The sequence below is a fragment of the Haliotis asinina genome, chromosome 1, assembly GCF_037392515.1.
Source record: "Haliotis asinina isolate JCU_RB_2024 chromosome 1, JCU_Hal_asi_v2, whole genome shotgun sequence".
In the NCBI taxonomy this organism is placed as follows: Eukaryota; Metazoa; Mollusca; class Gastropoda; order Lepetellida; family Haliotidae; genus Haliotis; species Haliotis asinina.
In genome coordinates, this window is record NC_090280.1 from 74,959,410 (window position 1) to 74,982,605 (window position 23,196).

The window sequence follows — 23,196 nt, forward strand, 5'->3', positions numbered from 1 at the left end:
TCATCCTAGGCGAAATGAAAGAAGATTCTGCTTATATATAAAGAGCATGAACTCCAATATATATATGTTCGGTGAACATCATGCGGGTTTCCGAGTACATGGGACTCACTGAGCAGGACACCTATAGTAATGTCTAGTACTAAACATCTATCCGTGGAATATTCAAGGGATTCACTCGCACACTTAGACACTTATTTGACAATTACGTAATACTAAGCTTTCCATCCCAGCACGAAGGGTAAAACGCGTCGGAATATACTTTCCGAAAGAATGCACGCTGGAGATTGCCAATCTTCTATTGTCAGGCGTCTGAATGTCAGTCTGAACGAGATATCACGGCTTGCAGGACTTGGCAACCAAACAGGTAGAACAAATGACCGTCCCCGTCCCACAGACCTCGAGTTACCACTGTAGCCGAAGATCGGTACATCTGGGACTACACTTGCGTGATCGTACTGCCACGAATGAGAGCACAACATCCAGGCTGCCTTGACTTCTTAGGATATCCGGTCAAACTGTACGGAACAGGTTGGATGAGATTGGTTTGAGAGCCAGGAATTCGACGTCGGGCCCGTGCTACGTTGTCACCATGGCGCTCAGTTTCTTTGTTATCTAAATGTATCCCTTGGTTGTACATGTATTGACATTACTTCTTTCAAACTGGTGTAAAACGCCATGCACTAAAGTATATTTGTGGAGGAGTTATACATATTTGAAAATACAACATTATCGCAATAGCTTTATGGCTTATGCGTTTCCTTTTCGGAATAGTATACTTAAATAGATGCATTCTGTCCGCATGATAGTAGTCCATGGCAGTTATGCTGCCCGTATTTGTCTACAATATCATCCGTGAAGATCCGGGGTAGGGTTTGGCTTCTGTAATCCATGCTGAAGCTAAACTCAGTCTTTGACTGCCAGAAGTGAGAGCTGTTCAGGTTTCAAACACGAATCAAGGGGGTGTCCTTGCAGTGATTGCCGAATGTAAAACAGGTAAACAGGTCTAAAACTCAGCGAGGCTTATCCCGTATGGATTTGATGCAGCATGTGAAAGATGTCTTGTGGAAATATACTTGGGTTAGCGAGGAAGTAAGACTTTGCTTGGATGAGCGAGTGTTCTTTCCAATTAAAATCAGCTTCAGTGTGCAGGTCTCAGCCGTTTTACCTGAGACAACTGAGTCCTCCTGTTTCAGGTCTCTACTTTGTCTCAAGCGCGTCTTCCAGTAAAACTTCGTTTGTTTAGTTCACTCGTTTATCGGTTCTTTAGGTGATATTTTTTTTTTTTGTAGAATGGGTCTTTAAAGATAACACTGATCTTCTACAGCTTCTGCACAGTTGTTAGTTTCAAGGTACACACTGCTTGTAAAAGTCTGTTTCAGAAGTCATTGTCCATTGTTTATGAAGGTGGAAGGGCGGACCAGGAATGGCTCCTTGAAACGATACATCTATAAATCTTGATAGAGGAAATAGAAGTGAGTAATGAGGACATGAACTTGTTGTGGGCGATATGTAGCCTGTTTTTATGTTGTATTGTCCATTGTATAGTGATATTAGTTTTAGCTCCACGCTAGTCTTAAATCTAACTGTGATATTCTAGTGGTGTTACTGCCCTTCGTCGAAAGGTTTTTTTCTATACGTACATTCCATTTCAGCGTTAAATGTTCTAGTCGCGATATGGCTAAAATATTGTCGATGTGGCGTTAAACATTAACTCACTCACTCACTCACTCAAGACGTGGCGTTGTGATTTGACCTGGAAACTCCTTCAAAACGGATACCAGTTTCCCAAAGTAATCTGGATTTTCATTGCCAGATAGTGCATTCTCTTTGCTGTACAACTTCAAGTGGAAGGTCGAATTCCGTTGCGTTTTGGCTATGACTTTTTCACCCATGTAAGAAAATCAAAATCAACATGTTCAGGTAAAATCGATTCTTTTTACTTGTGCATTTGAGTACAATTATGTTATCAACGCTTTTGTTACATATTTTGACGATTGTTTGAAAATATTTGGCAATGAATAGAATTTCAAAACTACAAATCGCCTATGCGTTTCACCTTTGGGACAGTATATTTCTGGTACGAGGACGGTTGTTGACATGAAATAGTTACGCGGGGTAATAATGTGCAAATCTAATTAGTATTTATCTTCCCTTGCAAGGATGCATCCAGTTTTTCACAATACTGGGCCAGTTGGCCCGATGATTAGAGAAAGTGGGCCAACACCTATGGGAACAAGGAGCAAAATGTTTTTTTTTTTATTTTGAATGACGTCACTATTTGACTACCATAATGAAAGGTAGTCACGTGATCATACTCACTCACGAATTCCAATAGTGCAGTTGCATCGTTTGACCATATACACCACGGAATCTTGATGATTGGTATCTGTACTGTATTTGTTCAAGTCTTTGCTGGATTGTTTGTTGTTTAACGCCAGTTATAAGCCGTGTTCAAGTAACATTATTCTACATGAATGACGTGGTCACGTGCTGGATTGTTTGTTGTTTCAACAATATCCCAGTTATAAGCCGTGTTCAAGTAACGCTATGACGTGGTCATTAGTAAAGTATTGTTCATATTGTTGATTTTGTCTGTATAAAATCAAGCAAGATTATTTCGTGAATGCTGGCCATTTCAGTTTGTGGCCAATATGATCCCTGTCCGTAGTATGCAATCCGGACACTTTCTGTGACATGTAACCTGAGTTTGTCAATGGCCTGTTCATTTTTCTCTTTTTCATCTTCCTTGATGTGAAAGAGTGAAAAATATCCGCGATTCCCTGAAACATCATAGATTTTGCAATGTATGCAGACATTCACAAACAGGCTTACGGTAAACGATGCCGTCGGTGAGGCGCTGTGGGAGGTTAACAGTTATAGGATTTATCCCAACGGGTATCCATTCACTGCATGGTGGGACAGAGGCAATTCATGAACATACTTACTTCCCTGGGTGAGACCCACATGTGTCACAATTCTTCGTTGTGAGGCGGGAGTGAAGTCATAGAGATTTCAGGAATCACTTCTGAGGAAACTCAAGAGTCAATGTATCAAACACGGCCAAGGACTCTACGAGACGAATGCAGCTTAAAGTCAACTGATTTGTGACCTGGGCTGTATGCAAAGCACAACACGCCACAACTTAAAGCAGTTTGAGAAATTAAATGGCCGACAGTGCATTCGACACGGGCATCACCTTGGAATGTATGTCACGTGGTGGCACAGCGTATCACGCAACTGGTACAACTTGAGCTGGTGACGAACTGCTATTTGCACGCATATATCGTCTAGTGAATGTAACTTCATGTAGGTACGCCTTTATGTATATAGCTGAATTTAATTTACTTCTCATCATGAAACTGTCATTAGAAACCTTGCCTGCTACATCTTTCATGCCTCAAATCTTCGCCTCAAAGCTCTTGTAGTGTAAAGGTGTATATCACTGTATCTCCCAAAACTTAGACATCCATTTAGTAGACGGCCATAAATTCTAAGAACGGAGATTAATTAAGCAACATCCATGGGTGAAGGGGAACAGTCCTAATTGGTGTTCCGCGCTGAGATGACCCAGTTTGTATTGATAGAACAAGGCAGGTATACTCGCCCAAAAACGCCTTTAGAAGACAGGGTTTGTAAATTTTGTTGCAGCAAATCAGTTGAAGAAGTAACTTTCTCACCGGGTGTTACTTTTATTCAGATATCAGATACAATTTATGGCAGGATATGTTCCGTATTAATGTCTTCTTAAGCTCAGTCTATATTTGTGTTACATATGAAAGATTTGTGACGCCTTTTGCCGCAAAATAACATATGTCCATAATAAGTTTTAGTTCCGGACAATAATTATCAGTGTACATTTTAATATCTTAATGTTTTAGTCTGATATTTGTGGATTTTAAGTAGTTATCGTATCTCAAGGGCCGTAGGGTCTACACTATTTATTGGGAATTTTATGAGATTTTAGCATGTCACTTGTATGCCACGGGCACTATTTTTCTTCTTTGATATTCTAGTGTTGTTACTGCCCTTCGTCGACAGGTTTTTATTATACATACATTCCACTGTTCCAGGAATGTACATGATCACTGGTAACGATTATGATCATTAGGTATTAAGGCCGGGCGGGACAACTTAGGAGAATCTGTAGAAAGATAAGATTAAACACGATCGTTATATAATTCAATATAGACTTTCTTTAAATGACGTTGCTTTCCACTGTTTAAAGCCTATTAGTACCAGACAACCGAGTATTTTACAGTGTGAATTTAACTATGTTTCTTATTGGCTTTTACAATTTAAAAAGCTGATGCATTATTCCCATCCGTTTCATTATAACACAGTTATAACTTCTTAGTGGATTCACGAATCATCAATACTCAACTACATACCCTTATAACCCGTGAAGATCTGGCATAGAACAGGTCCTCGGCAACCTATGCTTCTACAAAAGGCGACTATGGTCATGGTGACCTGGTTGACACGCGTCATCGATTCCCAATTGCAATTGTAATAATTACATGTTATGTCCTTGATAAACGCTTATTTCAAGATATAACTATTATGTTTAGGTAAATGTTGTGGAAATGCAGTGCTTGATATGCACGGCATGATAGTACCGTATTTACTTATTTGTTTATCTTCTCTTATATACTTCAGTTGGGTTACGGTTAAGAATTTAGTCTGCCAAAAGGTGTAAGAAACCCACTGTGAACCAGCAAAAGAGAACAAAGACAAGTTTAAAATAATCAGATACTGTATTTAGGCAATGAGAGCACGTTATACAAAGTCACAAGTCAATATCACCATATCTATTTCAAATACAATACAGGTGAGACAAAATCTAAGGCAGTGGATCACAAAATATATTGTATAGCATACTCACCAATAATCTTAGTGCGAGAGAGAAACAGTCGTGCAGAATGTAACACGGCGAGCTCTGACAGCAGTCTCAGGGGTTGGCAGATTGATGATCATATACTCCAATGAATGAATGTGAATGTGTCAATCTGTGCATCTGTGTCGCTCAGAACACGGCAACTAGCCGAAAGTACGAGCACCTACGGCCATCGCCAACACTGTAGAATACCCCAGAATAACCACCTGCAAGTAAACAAACAGGAAGTCAAGTGCAGATAATTTCCGGAAAACCTGCAGCGAGAATCCTGAAAATGCGGATCATCTATTAGACGAAATGTGACCCATTATAATTATTATTCAAAACACTAAACATTGTGACCCAATAATAATTATTACTTAATTAATAACAAAATATACGGAAAATACAAACTGGTAACAGCTGAACATTATTTACTGTTTGTTTATCTTATCTTATATATCTCAGTTGAACTTGTCATAAATATGCTGAAGGAACAAAAGGTCTTGTCTAATTGAGCCTGTGCTGCTCCAGTATAAGAGATAGGTCTCAGCTTGATGATTAGTTGTGCACTGAACCAGAAATGTTGTTGTTTACATTGTCAAAGATATGGCTGTCTAACCTTAGTGAGGTCTCCTGCATATCACCCATGCCTTGTTGTAAATGTACGAGTACCTTGTAGTGTTATTTATCACATTATTGTGACAGTTGTATCTTCCACCTCTCACGTTTTCTCTGTAACGCTAGTGTACGTAAATGTATGTTTTCCTGTATCTGGCCTGTTCATCGAGTTCATTACAAACATGTAAAATGAAAACGCCATGTTTTTGTCAACGCCTATTCTGCTGTTGGATTGGCATTGGTGAATATATACTCTTCAAAAATAGGGGAACTGTATTTTCAATGTACGATTGTCGAAATAGGGAGATGTATGGGATTGAATCAATGTTGATACAATAATAACAGATGTTTTAAGAATGAATCACCTCATGGATTTCATTTAAAGCAAAGTGGTTCGTTCAGTTATTCCCCTTGTTAGGTAATTGGAGTATGACAGGTTCACAGATGCAAGAAAATTAGCGGAAAAAAATGGTCTACAGTGATTTATCGACCTGCCTGAAAAACGTCAACATTCATAATGACACCCCATGCACATGTAGGAGGCTCCCACGTTGTGCACGTGTTTCCGTGTGGTGATAACGTGAAATGATGCTGCATACACAAGATGAATGTCTTTGTAACGTTCCTCAGTGGGTTTTCTTTCTATCAGACTTCAAAAGTTCAGATCCCCTGCCATTGTGTAGAGTATGCTTTGTGGATAACAACTTTTTAATGATATTATGATATAACACTTACACGGTTGTCAAGCAAGAATCTGCTTTCTGATACCTATTCAATATCCCACGACCCACATCCACTTCCGTTAAGCAGCATGACTATGGCTGCGTGCATGTTCCAGTGTCATTGAGGACCTTAGCGTGACTAAAGCAAGCTATAGATTTATAATAAATAACAGTAAAGTATAAATATCTGTTAACGAAAGACAGTAAAAGTAGATCGTCACAGACATAAACCGAAACTAGCAATCAAACAGCTTAAAACCAGGCTGTAGATCGCCAACAAATGAAGTTGACGAAAGAATAATTTACATAGATGTAAGAATTATTTTAGACTGATGTGCTGATACTCTTCCATAGTGAAATTATCATCCTCATGAACGAAAATATTATCTACGTTAACAAGTGTATTATCCACATGGATGGTAGAATTTGGATAGTTGCACGAATACGCTTCCATATCACCGTGTTTGTAAACACTGGTCGACAGTTTGTGTCTGTTACGCCTCCTTTAGACTACATTCATACTATATTTTATTCCATACAGCATAAAGGCCTACCTTTGAATATTGGGTATAACATTCAATACGTGTAACACATACTGAGGTCAGTGTAGGAATACTTACGGGGCTTTCAAGAGTATCTACATGGCGAGTCAACTTCATGCTGGAGGTTCACTTCGAATGAATGAGTTAGTGAGTATAAGCTTGCGCCGCTTTTAGCAATATTTCAGCAAAATAATGACCGGGGACACCAAAAATGGGGTTCACACATTGTGTCCATGTGGGGAATCGAACCCGGGTCGTCGTCGTGACAAGCGGATACTTTAACCACTAGGCTACCCCATATTTATACTAGTCATTTGCAGCTTCTGTGGTACGTATTGTTATGTGTACTAAATGCGGTCTCAGAATTACCACATGGTAAAACCCTGGCATTGACACTAGAGTCCACATTCATTAAAATATATCAAGATTTGCTCGATTACAGTGGAGATTTCTATAATATTGGTTAGGTTTGGACGCCACCACTGATGGTCATAGTGATGCCATAATTCCTCCTGTGAATCAGGAATTGACGTATCACTGAAAGGTCTCCCAATTCGTTATAATTCATAACAGATAACGAGTGAGTGAGTGAGTGTTACACCACATTCGGCAATATTCCAGCTATATAGCGGCGGTCTGAAAATAACTGCGTCTGGACCAGACAACCCAATGATCAACAGCATGAGCATAGACCTACGCAATTGGATAGACTACATGTGTCAATGAAGTGAGCGAGTCTGACCACCCGATCCTGTTAGTCCGCTCTAACCTTAAAGGGGGGCATTTGGTTCAACATTAAATTTTTAGACGTTTAAATACGTATTCATTCTTTCTAGGTCAATATGCCATAGCACAGCCAGGGCCCATGATCGCCACGCTTATTCAGACCGATTTGTATGTTTATGTATGTTTATAGGCATTATAGTAGAGATGTGATCCTTTTCGTACCTCATGTCTGACCATCTCCATCCAACATTCAATGTCACGTCAAGGGCACAGCGTTTATACGGCATGGTACCGTTTGTGTGCACAGTAAACAAATCAGGTAAACACGTATGTCTCATGTAACCTGTATTATGTTTCCAGTGAGCCCTAGAAATTGGTCATGAAGCATCTCATCAATAAACAGACCCGTAGGAACGTTAGGGTTTGTGAGGATGGTTGGGGGATATGTATTGTGTACACAGTTTGTGCGTAGAGCTGAGGTCACACATCAACCGAAATTAAGCAAAGTCGATCGCGGGGAGCCTTTGTGTGGGTGGCCGTGTTTGGCAGCTTGACTCCTGAGAGTTTCTGGAAATTCAGACCTGCCCCACAATGAGGCACATGTGATACACGTGGTCTCACCTGAGGCAAGTCAGTTTGTTCAAGAGTGCTTCTGTTCACCCAGCAGAAAAAACAACTCGGTACCTGATGAGATAAGCCATGTGACTGCTAGCCTTCTAGCGCCTCACGGGCACCTTGGGTTATCAGGGGTAATAATAATAATCAGAATCTGATGAGAGCATCCATTGAACAACTAGTCAGATGGATACTAGGCGTTATATGAATGATTTATCATTGTAATCATGTATATTCTACGCTCTATGCTCGTAAGCTTTGACTAGAGATGTCACATGTGACTGACCGATCTCAGCTTTAAGTGATCAGCGTTATCTTTGACATCATCACCTACCTACTACGACGCCACATGGCGAAGAACTCGTAAACTACACCCAGTGAATACATCAAGTAAAACATAAGACAGCATTATACGAAATGTGAAGAAATATGTATCTTTGTATGGCCTAGATATGTATTTAGAAGGATGTGAAAGGTGATGATATTCTATCGTCTGAATAGCTATTGTGAAAGGTGTGGAGCGGATATGTCATTCTATGCCCTAACTGAATGCTGGTGGTAAAGTAATGTTCCTCTTCCTTCTTAATGGCTATTGTGTGGGATGTATTATAGAACCTTAAGAAACAGGGCCCTTATTCTCGAAACGTTCGTAGCCCTAAGAATTTTTAACTTTAACTTTAACTTTAACTTGATCGTATGTGTTAAGAATGGGCTAAAGAAGTTTGTAGGGCTACGAACGTTTCGAGAATACCTAGCCTGTTACTGTCTTTATTATTTACTGTACAGAGAGTAGAGCAGCATAATTCACTTGACAATACGGAATTTATAGCAGCACATTTTTGATCAGTTTAAAATGCGACTGTACAGAATGAAAAGCAATACATCTGGTTATCTGTTCTAGATATTTAAACGAGTTTGTACCCTTGAAGATCCGGGTTAGAATTGATCAGCAGCAGGCCATGCTTGTCGTAAGAGGCGACAAATAGAATCGGGTGGTCAAAGCTCGCTGTCTTGATGAACACATGTGATCGTATCCCAGTTGCGTAAACTGATACTCGAAATGTTGATCACTGGTTTGTCTGGTCCAGGCACGATTATATATGAAACGCTGTCATGGAGCTGGAATACTGCTCAGCGCAGCGTAAAACTACTAGCAAAGCAGATTTAGTCATCTGGGTGCCGTTGTACAAAACAGTCTTAGAGCAATTGTAATCGTAGCTCCAATACCTCGACATAGACGTTCGACAGCAGTAGACCAAAGGTTGATTTGTGCAATGACTCCCAGGTCCAGACATATACTAACGGAAAGGTTGATTTCCAGCAGCTACAAGGCGGGCAATAGCAGAACCTGCACGTGACTTTCCAGGAGGGACGATGTGCCTACGTTGTTATAATGATGGCAGCGTTCTTGATCTCCGAGCCGCTGCCAATCGGAGACAGCGCTGCTTCCAGTCTTCATGTTCCCGCTCCTCAATGTAGTGGAGGCTAATGTCATATCCAAGGCTTACATGAATGTGAGTAGAAGCAATTTACACTCTTTCAATGGTGCTTTGATACTAGTGTATCCAGAGTCCTTAAGCAAAAATCGATACAAACTAGTCTTGTTTTGTTAACAAACTGTTACAGTGTACAACTTTGCCCGTATATTATTTTTTGTTTGTTTCTTTGTTTGTTTTTTGTTGTTGTTTTTATTTTTTATTTTTCTATTTTATTTATTTTTGCCATTTGACAAGAGATATAACATCAGCAATTATAGTAAAATAACTCTGAAAACATTGTATGAATGCATCGCCGAAAATCGCCAAACTTACAAAGCTTGCTAGTCAGTCTTACAGACCCCGTAACGAATATATACAAGTCTAGATTTCCACAGTATCAGTAAACGAAGAAAGTCTCAGGGTTCCATTTCATTATATGTTGTTATATCATGTCATATATCATGAATCATTCTGTTACCGTAAAATATGTTCATTTCAGAGGTTTAATACAGTCACATCCTGTTCTGAACAGACTCACGTCAATGTGAAGAAGAAAATTTTAAGTAGAACGAAATACTTTCCTGAAATATCTCATAATGCTCCACCAGTACTACATCTATTTCAAATAGTGACCAAATGCATAATGACATAATAGCCATTTACAGATGGAGGATTTACATATTACACATTTATGATATACTGACAGATACTATATGTTTACCAGCTGAAATTCCCCTTGCGTAAAAACTCAATATCGACGCTGTACGGAACATTCGAATAACGACTATGTTCCGACAGCATGTTTATCCAAGTCACAATAAGTCTTTATCGCTGCTCGTTGTAGTTTTGGCTTTGTGACTTTGTTAAGGTTTTTGGATGCTGCTCATAGTATCAACCACTGGGTTGATCGCCATCATGATCAGCAGAAATAATGCAGCCTAAACCCATTGAAGAAAAATCTTACAACGAAAACACTATTATTTTTAACAGGTTAATGCTTGGCTAGATGATAGCAACATGGTTTCTGTCGATGTGGATCAGCAACACTGCAACAACGGCTATGATGATCCAATAGCCAATGCCATTCTCATGCAGCTGAAGGATACGAAAGACAGGTCTAAAGACGAGGGAGGTACGCTACACCTGTATTAGTCAGCCGACATTCTCCCACAGCTGAAGCCAGCATATGAGAGATTGGTCTAATTACCAGGGATGCTCGTAGATGCTGTTCTTCAGTCGGAAGGCAGGAACCTATGCTTGTCGTAAGAGGCAGTTGACGGCACTGTGTGGTTCGGCTAGCTGACTTGGTTCGTGTATATATGTTCGTCATATCCCAACATCGATGCTTATTATGTCAATTATTGTGTTGTCTGTCCTAGACTCGAACGTCGGATGGCTTTCTGCATCACAGCACACACAAACATACGATACATATTCTTCGGCAAATTTACTGATCCGAAAAATCTTTTGATGAGCAGTAATCTGAATCACACATTTCCTGAAGTTATCTGACAGAAAATGTCCTTCTTGACCACTCTTCCTTCTTAAAGTTCACATAGATTCATGTCCCTTTGCATCACTAATTCAACAACGGATTAATATTAACTTGTGTTTCGAGAGACAACTGTACATGCCAGATAATTAAAGAGGAAAACCCTATCGAATTACCTATCAACGTCTTGTTCTCCAGTTGTCAATAAAGTATTTCTCTTTGTGATCTTTGGAATCTTTCAAATTTGTTTTCCATTTGTGAGACATATTTTCCTTTTCAGAAATTGAAATGAGTGGAAAAGAATCAAGTAACGACAAAAAGGTTGAAAAGGAAGAAAAGGAACCACCAGTGGAGAAGTTACAAATCCAACCGTTGTAAGTTTATTGCCAGAATCTGTTCCACCATATTGCAAGATGATATCCCTGTCTTGCTAGAGTTCCAGCCCACGTTACAGATGCTGATGGCCCAGTTGTTTCGGTTAAGTACCTAACGTCAGTATGAAAATTATGATCGTGGCTATGAATTCCTGGTTCATTCTCTCTATGTATTTCATATTTATTTACACCATAGACATATACGTTGGTTTCAGCACATCTGTTTTTCTTTTCCATGCTAATATTCAAGAAATACAGCCCAAAGCTAATATTTCTAGTCTGCGTCTTGAATAGTAAACATCCGACACTGTTCTTATTGAGTCTATTAGTGATTTTTTTCATGTGTCTTCTAGTGATTTTTTTCATGTGTCTTCTAGTGATTTTTTTCTTGTGTCTTCTAGTGAATTTTTACCTGTATCTTCTAGTGATTGTTTTCTTGTGTCATCTAGTGATTTGTTTCTTGTGTCTTCTAGTGATTTTTTTCTCGTATCTTCTAGAGATTTGTTTCTTGTGTCTTCTAGTGATTAATACTTAGCACAACAGTTTCTGTCAGCAACAATACCAGAGAAAATCATTTATGATTACTGACCAAATGAAAAAGGTGACACAAAAATGACATATTGATAAATAAATAAAGGAACATCTGTGATGACAAATGCCCAAGAAATATAACTTACTGTTATTCTTTACACGACTCTTCAGAGATAATTCTTGCTGCCTCACCATCACTCACCTGTTTAAGGAGTAAGAATTGACCCTGAAATGTCGTATAAAAATACAACGAAGTTCTTGTCCATAAAATATATGACGTATTTAAATCTGCTAGTATCACGTATAGTAAACAGTGGACACTTGGGTCTTCTGTTGTTGCGCACTGCTTGGGATATTAACTTTACGTCAACACAAAAAAACGAGATAAAATCAATCTGGATTATTCGCCAGAAGTAATAATATTGGTCGTAAAAGACAGCATAAAGGTGAGTAGAGACTAATAAGTAATGAAACACCAGTGTTGACAACATGGGTTCGCGATAAGGGTCAGTAAAACCATGCCTTAATGTCATGTCGAACCAGTAGTTTGCCCGAGTTGTAATAAAGTTTTAAATGTTTGTCAGTTGCCTGGCGTCGTCCAGCAGTTCTGTCTTATGGCGGCCATTTGTAGACGACCATTTAGTTTCATACAAATACTTTGAATCTTGACGAGTGACGGAACAGACAATCTTGAGGCACGATATGGATGTTATTAGAGCTGAACCCCATCTGTCAATGTTGTCTTTCATCTGGTGAGTTCAAGTCGGTTATTCTTATGTTTGTTGGTAATAATAATCGTTTCATTAATGTTCAAACCGTGTAATTAATTATGTAGTAAGTATTGTTACGCGTTGATTAGGACCTTGAAACTGAAACGATCCCAGTAATCAGTCCGTAGAAGAACTGGGCTCGAAACCAACAAACAGTTAAGAAATGTGTTGTAATTTAGAACTGCATTATAAAATTAACTAAGTTTACAAATCCATACAAATGCATCACGATGAAAGTACAAAATGGAGGCACTGTAGTCAATAAAATTCTAAGATAGCGTATTATAAGAGCCGTGCTTACATCGACAATATTCACCTCTAAGCCACATTAATGCAACTTCCGTTGGAAATAGGCTTCTAATTGGAAATATCTACAAGGAATTACATTAAAAGCGACGTATCATAATGATGTATCTCAATCAACATTTGATTCGTATGAAAAGGACAATGCGATATTTTACGGAAGTTTCATCTTACAACTCCCCGTTGCAGTGATGGATCAGACATTGCTGAGGAAGCAGAGTTTACCCGTTTGAAGAAGGCTCTTTCTCTATGTATTGCATACGTTGCTAAATCCGGAGGCATCGCAAGTCTTACAGGAACTGGAACAAAGGGCAAACAGATGAGTGAGTGTAGAATGAGTGATATGTACCTACAACAGATGAGTGAGTGTAGAATGAGTTATATACCTATAATTCCCAGTAAATCGGCGTGTACGACTATGACTAAGCAAGGCAGAATGAGTGATATGTACCTACAACAGATGAGTGAGTGTAGAATGAGTTATATACCTACAATTCCCAGTCTTAATGAGTAAATGGACGTGTAAGACAGTGATTAAGCAAGGCCAGTTTTGTATTTGTTTTGGGAAGTTGTTATTGTCCAAGGTCAGAAGAAAGCATGGCGTCAGCTTCTCATTTCCTAAAAACGATCCAGTTTATCGAACCGCTGATGAGGTTGTATAAACGACAATTTATAACGATAATGGGATCATAATTCATGGCAACAACATGCTGTTCCAGACTATACAACGCCCGTGGTATTGAGTCCCCCGTCAACTTTGCCTCCTGGATGGCCTACGGATTACCTTTGTCTGTTGTCGTCCTCTTTGTCTGCTGGTGCTGGCTCAACATTCTGTACCTCAGATGCAAGTAAGAATATTTGGCCATTACTGATTATTTACGAAGCACTCTACAATCTTCTATCTACATGACGACCGTCCGGAAATAATCGAGTTTGAGCAACACATGTCAGTGATTGACATCATGAGCATCGTTCTATGCACTTGGGATAGGATTACATGCATCAAGACAGGCCCCTAATGACATCATGTGGTGCTGAAGACAAATTTTGGACCAGCCTTAACGGACTTGTCATGCATCCAAATTGCGTAGATCGATGCTCATGATGTTGATCACAGGATTGGTTGGTAAAGGCTCAGTTATGTACATACTGCTGGAATATTGTTGAGTGCAGCGTTACACACCAAATCAACTATCCGACCGATCAAGTATTTTATTACATCACCATTCTCCCAGCACTAAATGTACCTTAAACACTACTATACATTATAGCATTTACTTTATTTTTCATCATTTTGGGTCATTAAATGACTATGATATATACGGAACGTGACAGTTAAAAACAGAAACATTGTTTAACTGATAGTCTTTCATGCCATCGAAGAGGTGTCCTAGTTTGACACAAAGTAGGAGAGATTTCGTCACTTGGAAATGCCCTGCACTTCCTCTCAGAATGGAATAATGTCTACCTGTTTACTTTCATATTGCAGGGGTCTCTGCACTTGCTTGAGCGATGATCCTTTGAGAAAGATCCAGGCCCAGAAAGTGAGAAATGCTATCGTGACAGATTACAAGAAACTTGGTGCCATCACGTGAGCTTTCATTTTTTATTACTCTCGGGTTCTGTTTCTTCCTGCAGGAAGTGTACAGTTATAGCAATTGCTCCAACACAATGTATTCGCATATGTGTACTGCAACCTATTGTAATGACACATTACTCACGGGATTATATGTGTTTTGTGTTATGTGTTACACAATCATTTTATAGTGGGTTTGAGAAAAAGATAATAAAATGACATCGGAATCAGCAAAGAAACTACCATACTTATGAAACGTATGGGTCTGGTGCAGATGTTTGCCTATAAAGTCGTCAACTAGTCCAGAGCGTGCTATCAGCATGCTTACCTTGCCTTGAGTTCAAGGCCGTTCGAAAAAAAAGGATTCTGCTTTCTGGTATTCCTTGTACATATCAGGTATTTCAGAAGATTTCTCACTGGTAAAATATTTCAATATACTGCATATTTTCCTGCAAATGTTTACTGCATTGTAATGTGCTTTGTCATCAGATACGCCCAAGCCAATGTCATGGTCGTATTTGTTCTAAAGGTTATTTTCTGGGTCTCGCGAGATCTCGGAGGAGTTGGTGGCTGGGGAGATCTCTTTGACCATAAGTAAGTTGTAACTTGAAGTTGAAAACTGTAAGTTTGGTAATGAAACACTGAACCTTGTCCATTACACTTTGTATCTTTGTAAAACAATCTGTGTATGTTTGAAATTGTAAATGATAGGCACTTACGGACACCTACTTTAGGTAGATGTGGGCTATAACTTTCAAAACCTTCTTGGAGTCGAACAGTTTTTGGAGATGGAATGGGATTTTATCCGTAAAAAATACAGAAAATGCTTAAAGTGCTTACGTACTAATAATTTAAGAGGGGGTCCACCATGAAATAAATAACAGTTTTTGCAAGAAGTTTGTTTTAACAAAAATGATTGTTTAGGTTTGATTTTAATGAAACAGTTGGTTTTACACCTTTTTCTGAAAGTGCCTGTAGCCTCTGTACTAAACGCCAGCACATGACCACCAGGAAGTAAAATGGTCATATTGGTGATATGGTGATACTTCAACTGTACCTTTTCTACCGCGCATGAAATGACTGAAGAAGAGAAGGCAAAAGCCAAGGCTCCAATCACACGGTTACTCACGTGGAAGGTCCTCCACGAGAAGATGCCATGGGCACTCTTTCTCTTGCTAGGAGGCGGGTATGCTCTTGCTAAGAGCTGTGAGGTAGGATCTTTATTGTCAAAGATGCATGTTTGTTTGCTTGGCCACATATAATGCTCTTGCTAAGGGCTGTGGGGTAGGATCTTTATTGTCAAAGATGCATGTTTGTTTGCTTGACCACATATAATGCTCTTGCTAAGGGCTGTGAGGTAGGATCGTTATTGTCAAAGATGCATGTTTGTTTGCTTGGACACATATAATGCTCTCTCTAAGGGCTGTGAGGTAGGATCGTAATCGTCAAAGATACATGTGTGTTTGCTTGTACCTATAAAATGTTCTTGTGAAGCCTGGATGTTAAAGCGTTGCTCGTTACGGTAAAGGCGGGTTCGATTCCTCACTCCTCACATGGGCACAAAGTGTGTGTCATTTCTGGTGTACCCTGCTACGTTTTTTCAGAATGTAAAGCATAAAGCGGCGTAAAACCATACTCGCTCTGGATACTACATAAACAGAAAAGTAACTAGTTCTACTTTGTGTTAATTACAGGAGTTGGGCCCGTCTTACTGGATAGGTACTCAGCTGCAGGTGATGAAGGGCCTGAATCCGTGGCTGCCGCTTCTGATTATCTATCACCTGTGTGCTGCACAACAGAGGTCACCAGCAACACAGCAACAACAACACTTGTCATGCCGATCCTCTCCAACCTGGTACGCTACATGTGTGTGTTTGTGTTTTCGTCAGTGGCGTAGTGTGTAATATAAATGACGTCATAGCCCATAATCGGTTCATCAGGAATTAGGAAAGGTGACTACAACACGTGTCCATGTAATCATTATACAAATTCAATAAAATGACTTAAAACAATTTCATTTCACTGATTCACGATTCAAAGAACTTTAGGAAGCTTTCCATTTTGTGACGTTTATTTGATACTATTCCAGATATTCATGTTCAAACTTAGCATTTGTACGAATTTCATTTTATTTTAGTCTGTAAATGTTTTCCAAATGTAACATGTTTGTATTTACTGCATAAGTTCTATTCAAATCCAACTATTCATAAATGTAATAGTCTAATGTGAATTGTCAATCCAGATATTGTAAAGAAACCTAGCTATGTATGTACACCATGGAAGGAAAGTTCGAGATTCACCCGTCTGCCAATAACGTCAGATTTCCCTTTGTACATTTTGTAAATCAATTTACTGTCTGTTGAACTTTATATGCACACATGTACCACTCTGTACTTAAATGTAGCCTGGGCCTATGACCTCCACTACAAAGAAATATAGAAAGACTGATTGTATACGAATAATGACAAGCAATGTCATTGTATACGAGGGACGATAGGGTAGTCTAGTGGTCAGTGGTTCGATTCCCCACTAGGGTGCAATGTGTGAAGACCATGTCTGGGGTCAGCCGCAATGATGTTGCAGCGGTTACAGAATCAACTCATTCACCATTTATACGAATGACGTTTTATATGCATCCTTAAGTATTCACAGATCCATGAAGGTCAAAGGTAGAAAAGGCAAACCCTTGCCATAAGAGGCGACTAAAAGGATCGGGTGGTCAGGCTCGCTGAGTTGGTTGGCATATGTCATCGGTTCCCATTTGGCCCGATCGATGCTCATGCTGTTGATCACTGGATTGACTTGATTATTTACAGACTGCTGCCATATAGTTGGAATATTACTGAGTGCGGCGTAAAACTAAACTTACTCACACTCACTTAAGTATTCACAGATGATGTTTTCCTGGACTAAACGAACCCTGCTCTCCATTCTACAGGCTATTGGAACTGGAGTGAACCCGTTGTTCTACATGTTCCCGGCAGCCCTCTCTGTTTCATTTGCATACATGTTGCCCGCTGCCACGCCCCCAAATGCCATCGTCTTTGGCTACGGCCACATCAAAGTGTCCGACAGGGTAAGACACTTATATTGTCAACAGAGGCTGCGTAGGACCAGGTCTTTCAAAGTGTATATATTTCTATCCTAATAATAGTAAGGGACAATGTCTACCATTGGGTTACATTTAGCGTCCGAACAACACATGTAACTCCAGCTTTGGTCCACGCTTGTAGCAAAAGCAAACGTCCCCATTGCCCATACTATGGTGAGCAGCCGTTGGCGATCTATGGCCTGTTTCATACTGTAAAACAGATCTTGACTGCTATGCTAGTTTTATCATGATATGTAATAATCTAGTCATTTCAAAGTCCTTTGACGTCAGAATAATATCACAACATTAATTAATCATGTATGCTAAACTCCTGTAGTTGTCGCAGAAATTCTGTCGATGTGACTTAATTTTAACTCACTCACACATTATTACTTTCAGGCGACAGCTGGAATCATGATGAACATTTTGGCCGTACCTCTGTTGCTTATGGCAACTGCCACATGGGGAAACGCCATTTTCCATTTTGATGTTGTCCCACAGCCCTTTAGACACAACGAAACCCTTCCGGTGAACATCACTTAATCTTAGGCTAATGCTGCAGCTGCCCGTGATCCTTTGATACACCCTAGCGTCATCACTTCAGAGTTTATGGAAATTACTTATCTCTGTAAAACCTGTTTGAGGTCATACTTGTATCATTTCTACCTGGATCACATCTACGATTTTCTGTCTGATTTTCACGCATCCCGGATGACCACGCCTTGCGACGTTTGTGTTCACATTGTCTACGTGCATCGTGCGATTTCGTTGGGTACAGGCCGAGGGAAACATGCATGAAGGCTGCACAGGAATCGCATGGACATTGTATGGAGATCTTACGGAGGGCGGTGATCCTGCATTAACGGAGCGGATATCACACAGTCTCTGACTATTCCATCAAAGGTTTAACGCCGCAGTCTTATGGCCACGGTCTGTAAATAATCGAGTCTGGACCAGACAATCCAGTGATCAACATGTAGGAATAACGTGTCTGGGACAATCTGCCTCTCAAAACTTTCATTACTTATCCATGTCAGGTTCCTTGTCAGCAGAGATGGCCCTCTGCAACCAATGCTTGTCGTAAGGGGCGACAGACGGAAGCAGGTGGTCAAGCACGCTGACTTGGTTGACACATATCATGGTGTCCTAAATGTGCTGATGGGTGGTCACCATTTCAACCACTGGTTTCTCTGGTTTAGACTCGATCTATTAGTAGGAATCTGTTCAAAGTGTATAATTCACCGTTTCGAAACTATTATTCATATTGTTAATCTTCTTTGTTATATCACGCCACGTTATATGGTGAATGTTTAGCAATGACATTTGAATTTTTGGCCCGCAGGATGCAATCCGGACACTTCCTGTCACATGTGACCTGAATTTGTCAATAGCTTGTTCAGTTTTTCTTTTCCTTGGTTTGACAGAAAGAAACAACGGGCGACTCGCCAAACTGTTACTGACTTTGCAATGTATGGAGATATTCATTTCGTTAAACTGGACACACATAATAGAATGCAATACAATTCAATTTAATAAATTCAAAATGGTATATCAAGTTACCATGTCTCAGCGAGTTTGATATGAATATTTATCATATGTCCGAGTTAAATATCGAACGAGAACGTAGTTCGATTTTGATATCTAACTTGGGTGAACTTTTCTTTGAGCCTGTCTATATCAGCTTTTTTCTGCATGAACTTTTAGTCCTTGTCAAAAAGATTATTTATTATAAAAGGGTACTTATTATGCATAAGCGTCTTTAAGTGTATAATTCACATGGTAATTTCGAAACTATTATTCATATTGTTAATCTTCTTTGTTATATCTCGCCACGTTATTTGGTGAATGTTTGGCACTGACATTTGAATTTGTGGCCCATAGGATCTCTTGGTATCCAACCGGACACTTCCTGCCACACGTGACCTGAATTTGTCAATGGCTTGGTCAATCTTTATATTCCTTGGTTTGAAAGAAAGAAACCACGGGCGACTCGCCAAACTATCACTGACTTTGCAATATATGGAGATATTCATTAGCTGTTCAACATTGCTAAACTGGACACAATGCAATACAATACAATACAATACAATACAATACAATACAATACAATACAATACAATAAATTCAAAAAGATATAATACGTTGCCATGTCTCCTAGAGTTTGATATGGAGATTTATCCTGTGTCCGAGTTAACTATCGAACGAGAATGTAGCTCAATTTTGATATCTAATTTGGGTGAGTGATAAATCTGAATATCACAACCAACTGACGAAACTGCTCATGACATTTCGACGGACATGACAGTGCACGTGGAAACATGGCCGTCTCCATCAAGTTTACCTCATGAGTGAATATGGAAGGATAATTTCGGACATACACACAAAGTACTTAGCAGAATATAGCATGAATGGAACATTTAAAACCACCATCAAAACTGTAATTTAACACAGATAACTTAGCAGAACAGTGGAACAGATGGAAACAAAGGATGGACTTACATTTGAAGCTAGGCATGCCAAAGGCAAATGAAGAGAAAAACCTAATACGTTCTTGTATATTATAGGACAGGACGGTAGAGACATTCATAACACTTTACATTTGAACAGTCAGGAGTCAACAAGATAGATGCTTTAACCAAGTTTCGTGAATACTGTACTCCAAAACAAAACGTTACCACTGAAAGACATAAGTCCAATGCAAGATCTCAAAGCAAGGGGAATATTGATAAATATATGAATATGCGACTGAAAATTGCTAAAGGCTGCAAGTTTGGAACAATTCAGAATGAGCTAATCTGAGATAGAATAGTCTGTGGTACACATTAAGAACGTGTGAAGGAAGGTTGTTAGATAGAGTTGAAAATCTTACTCTAGAAGTATTTGTAAGGCAGATGAGAAATCCTTGAAACAGATGAAACAGTTTGAGCATGAAAACAGAGTCTTGTTTGTGAAGAATACATATTTAAAGAATAATGGTGCAAGATCAAAGACTTATGACAAAGGTAACCCTCAGAAATCAGAAAAACAGAAAGTAACATTCAAATATAGAAATTGTAAAAATATTCATGGTGAACGTGAATGCCACGCGTATGGGAAAAATTTGCTTAGTGCAAAAAAATTAACTACTTTCAACAATGTTGTACAAATAGAAGTAGACTGTTTCACGAGCTGAAGGAGACGGAAGGACAATTACCACAATCAACAGGAAGCCTTTTTGGCTCGGTAAGTCTGAAACTAATGAAAATGTTATGTTTATATCAAGTGTAATTGAAACATAGGTGGTTAAAATTGATATTTTCATAATTTGCCAGCTGATGGTATGATGTTGAAGTTTAAAGTGGTTACAGGCTCGCAAGCCAACATCATTCCAGGCAAGATTTCCAAGAAATTCCCATTCGAAAATCATCTGTTAAACCAAAAAGTTACAATGGTGATATAATACCACAATTTGGGAAGTGCAAGCTTTTAAGTGGATACAATGAATTAGAACTTCACATTGTGGACACTGAACAAATTCCTTTACCGAGCTGCAAAACTTCACTGTAACTTAACATACACAAAATGAAGAAACTGTAGATGGGTTTTCTGAAATCTTCTCGGGACTTGGGTGTCTCAATGAACCTTATCACATTGAGAAAGATCCCTCAGTTCCACCTGTGATACATCCTCCACTTAAAGTGCCTACTTCACTCAGAGATAAACCCAAGAAGTCATTGGACAGCATGGTTAAGCAAAGTGGCATTAGAAATTAGAAAGGTTGACCAACCAAAAGACATTTCCTCTGACAAGCTTCGGATCTGTTTGGATCCAAAACATCTTAATGCTTCAATTATACGGGAACACTTTCAGATTCCCACGATAGAAGAAATATAACCAGAAACCTATCTGGGCCTCAACAGTATTCAAAGATTGATGCAAATGCAGGGTGCTGGCAGGTATTGTTAGATCCGCCGTCACAACTGCTCACTACTCTCAACACGCCTTTTGGAAGGTGACTCTGCTATTGGAATGCCATTTGGGATGAAGTCTACACAGGAACTGTTCCAAAAGAGAATATATCAGAGGTTTAAACTACAGAGGAGCACGATGCATGCCTAAGATCATTACTGCAGAGATGCAAGCAGATAAACTTGACACTTAACAAATAGGAGTGCAAGTTTGTTGTTGCAGAAGAGGTTACAACTCGTGACTTTAAATCAGATCCAAGCAAAATTGAAGACGTCGGGAAAATGTCACTACCTGAAGATAACAATCGAGTTGAAAGACTGTTAGGGTTCATAAACTATTTGGCAAAGTTCATTCCAAATCTCTCGGAACCATCTCAACCAATGAGACAATTTTCTCACAAAGGATGCATTGTACGTTTGGTAACAAGAACAACAAAATGCATTTGAACGGATTGTTGCATATCTTACTACAGATCCAGGTCCAGTGCTCCGGTTCTGTGATGTCACAAAAACAGTTTCTTTGACTTGTGATGCATCAAAATCTCGGAGCAGTGGGGATTTCAACATGTCACAGCTAGTCCGTATCAGTCACAGTCCAATGGACTTGCAGAGAAATCTGTCCAGGTTGGGAAGAGAATGCTGGAGAAAGCGAAGGTGGACAAGAAGGATCCTCCGTCAGTTTACTGAAATTACGAAACATACTGACTGATGCCACTGGATCACCTGTTCAACTTCTCATGTCTCAATTCAGCACTGCCAACAAGTGCATCTCAACTTCAACCTCACATCATCGATCCAGAAGAAATCCAACATAAGCTCAGTAAGAAACAGAAAACTCACAAGAAATAGTTTGATCAGATTTCTAAAGAATTGTCAAAATTGGAAGAGGAAGATGTAGTGAGAATACAAGAAAAAAAGCAGATGGAATCCACCAGTAGTTGTTAAACAAGACGATGCTCCTCGATCGTATCAGATACAAACATCTGAAGACAAAGTATACTTATTGTAGATATGTTAGTGTAGAATCAGATCACAAACCACTTGAATCCATTCTCAAGGAACCTCTCATCTCCACTGCTCAGGTTACAATGGATGTTGCTGAGGCTACAGATTCGATGGGTATGTGGTAACTGTTGAACTGTGATGTTTCATGTGTATGGTGTATGTATATGTGTGTTTCATAATCATAAGTACAGGTTTGCTATTCTGTGGACTGTTAAAGTCTAAATTACACCTATATCCATAAGTAGAGTTAGGAATACTATGTAAACAAATAATCAGCTTTTGTGGTCATTCTGGAGAGACTTTAACCATGATCACAAATTTACCTATATCATTAGTCGTGGGTTAGCCCTATCGGCAAGTAAATGCGCGCTGGCCTGTTGATGTACAAATCAGTTCTGTCAGTTAAGTCATGTTGACTGGTCGTCTCTTGTGGGCGGTTAAGCTAAGAACAGAACAGACCACTCACAGATGGAAGTCAACGCATCGGTCATGATATCCGTTTAGAAGATTCATGGTGGACTGTGGGATCG

The 23,196-nt window shown here is 39.4% G+C and overlaps 1 pseudogene; it reads left to right on the forward strand.

Moving 5' to 3' along the window:
- The first annotated feature begins 10,571 nt into the window (after positions 1-10,571).
- LOC137282554 (Na(+)/citrate cotransporter-like) lies at positions 10,572-18,257 on the forward strand (annotated as a pseudogene).
- The last annotated feature ends 4,939 nt before the right edge of the window (positions 18,258-23,196 follow it).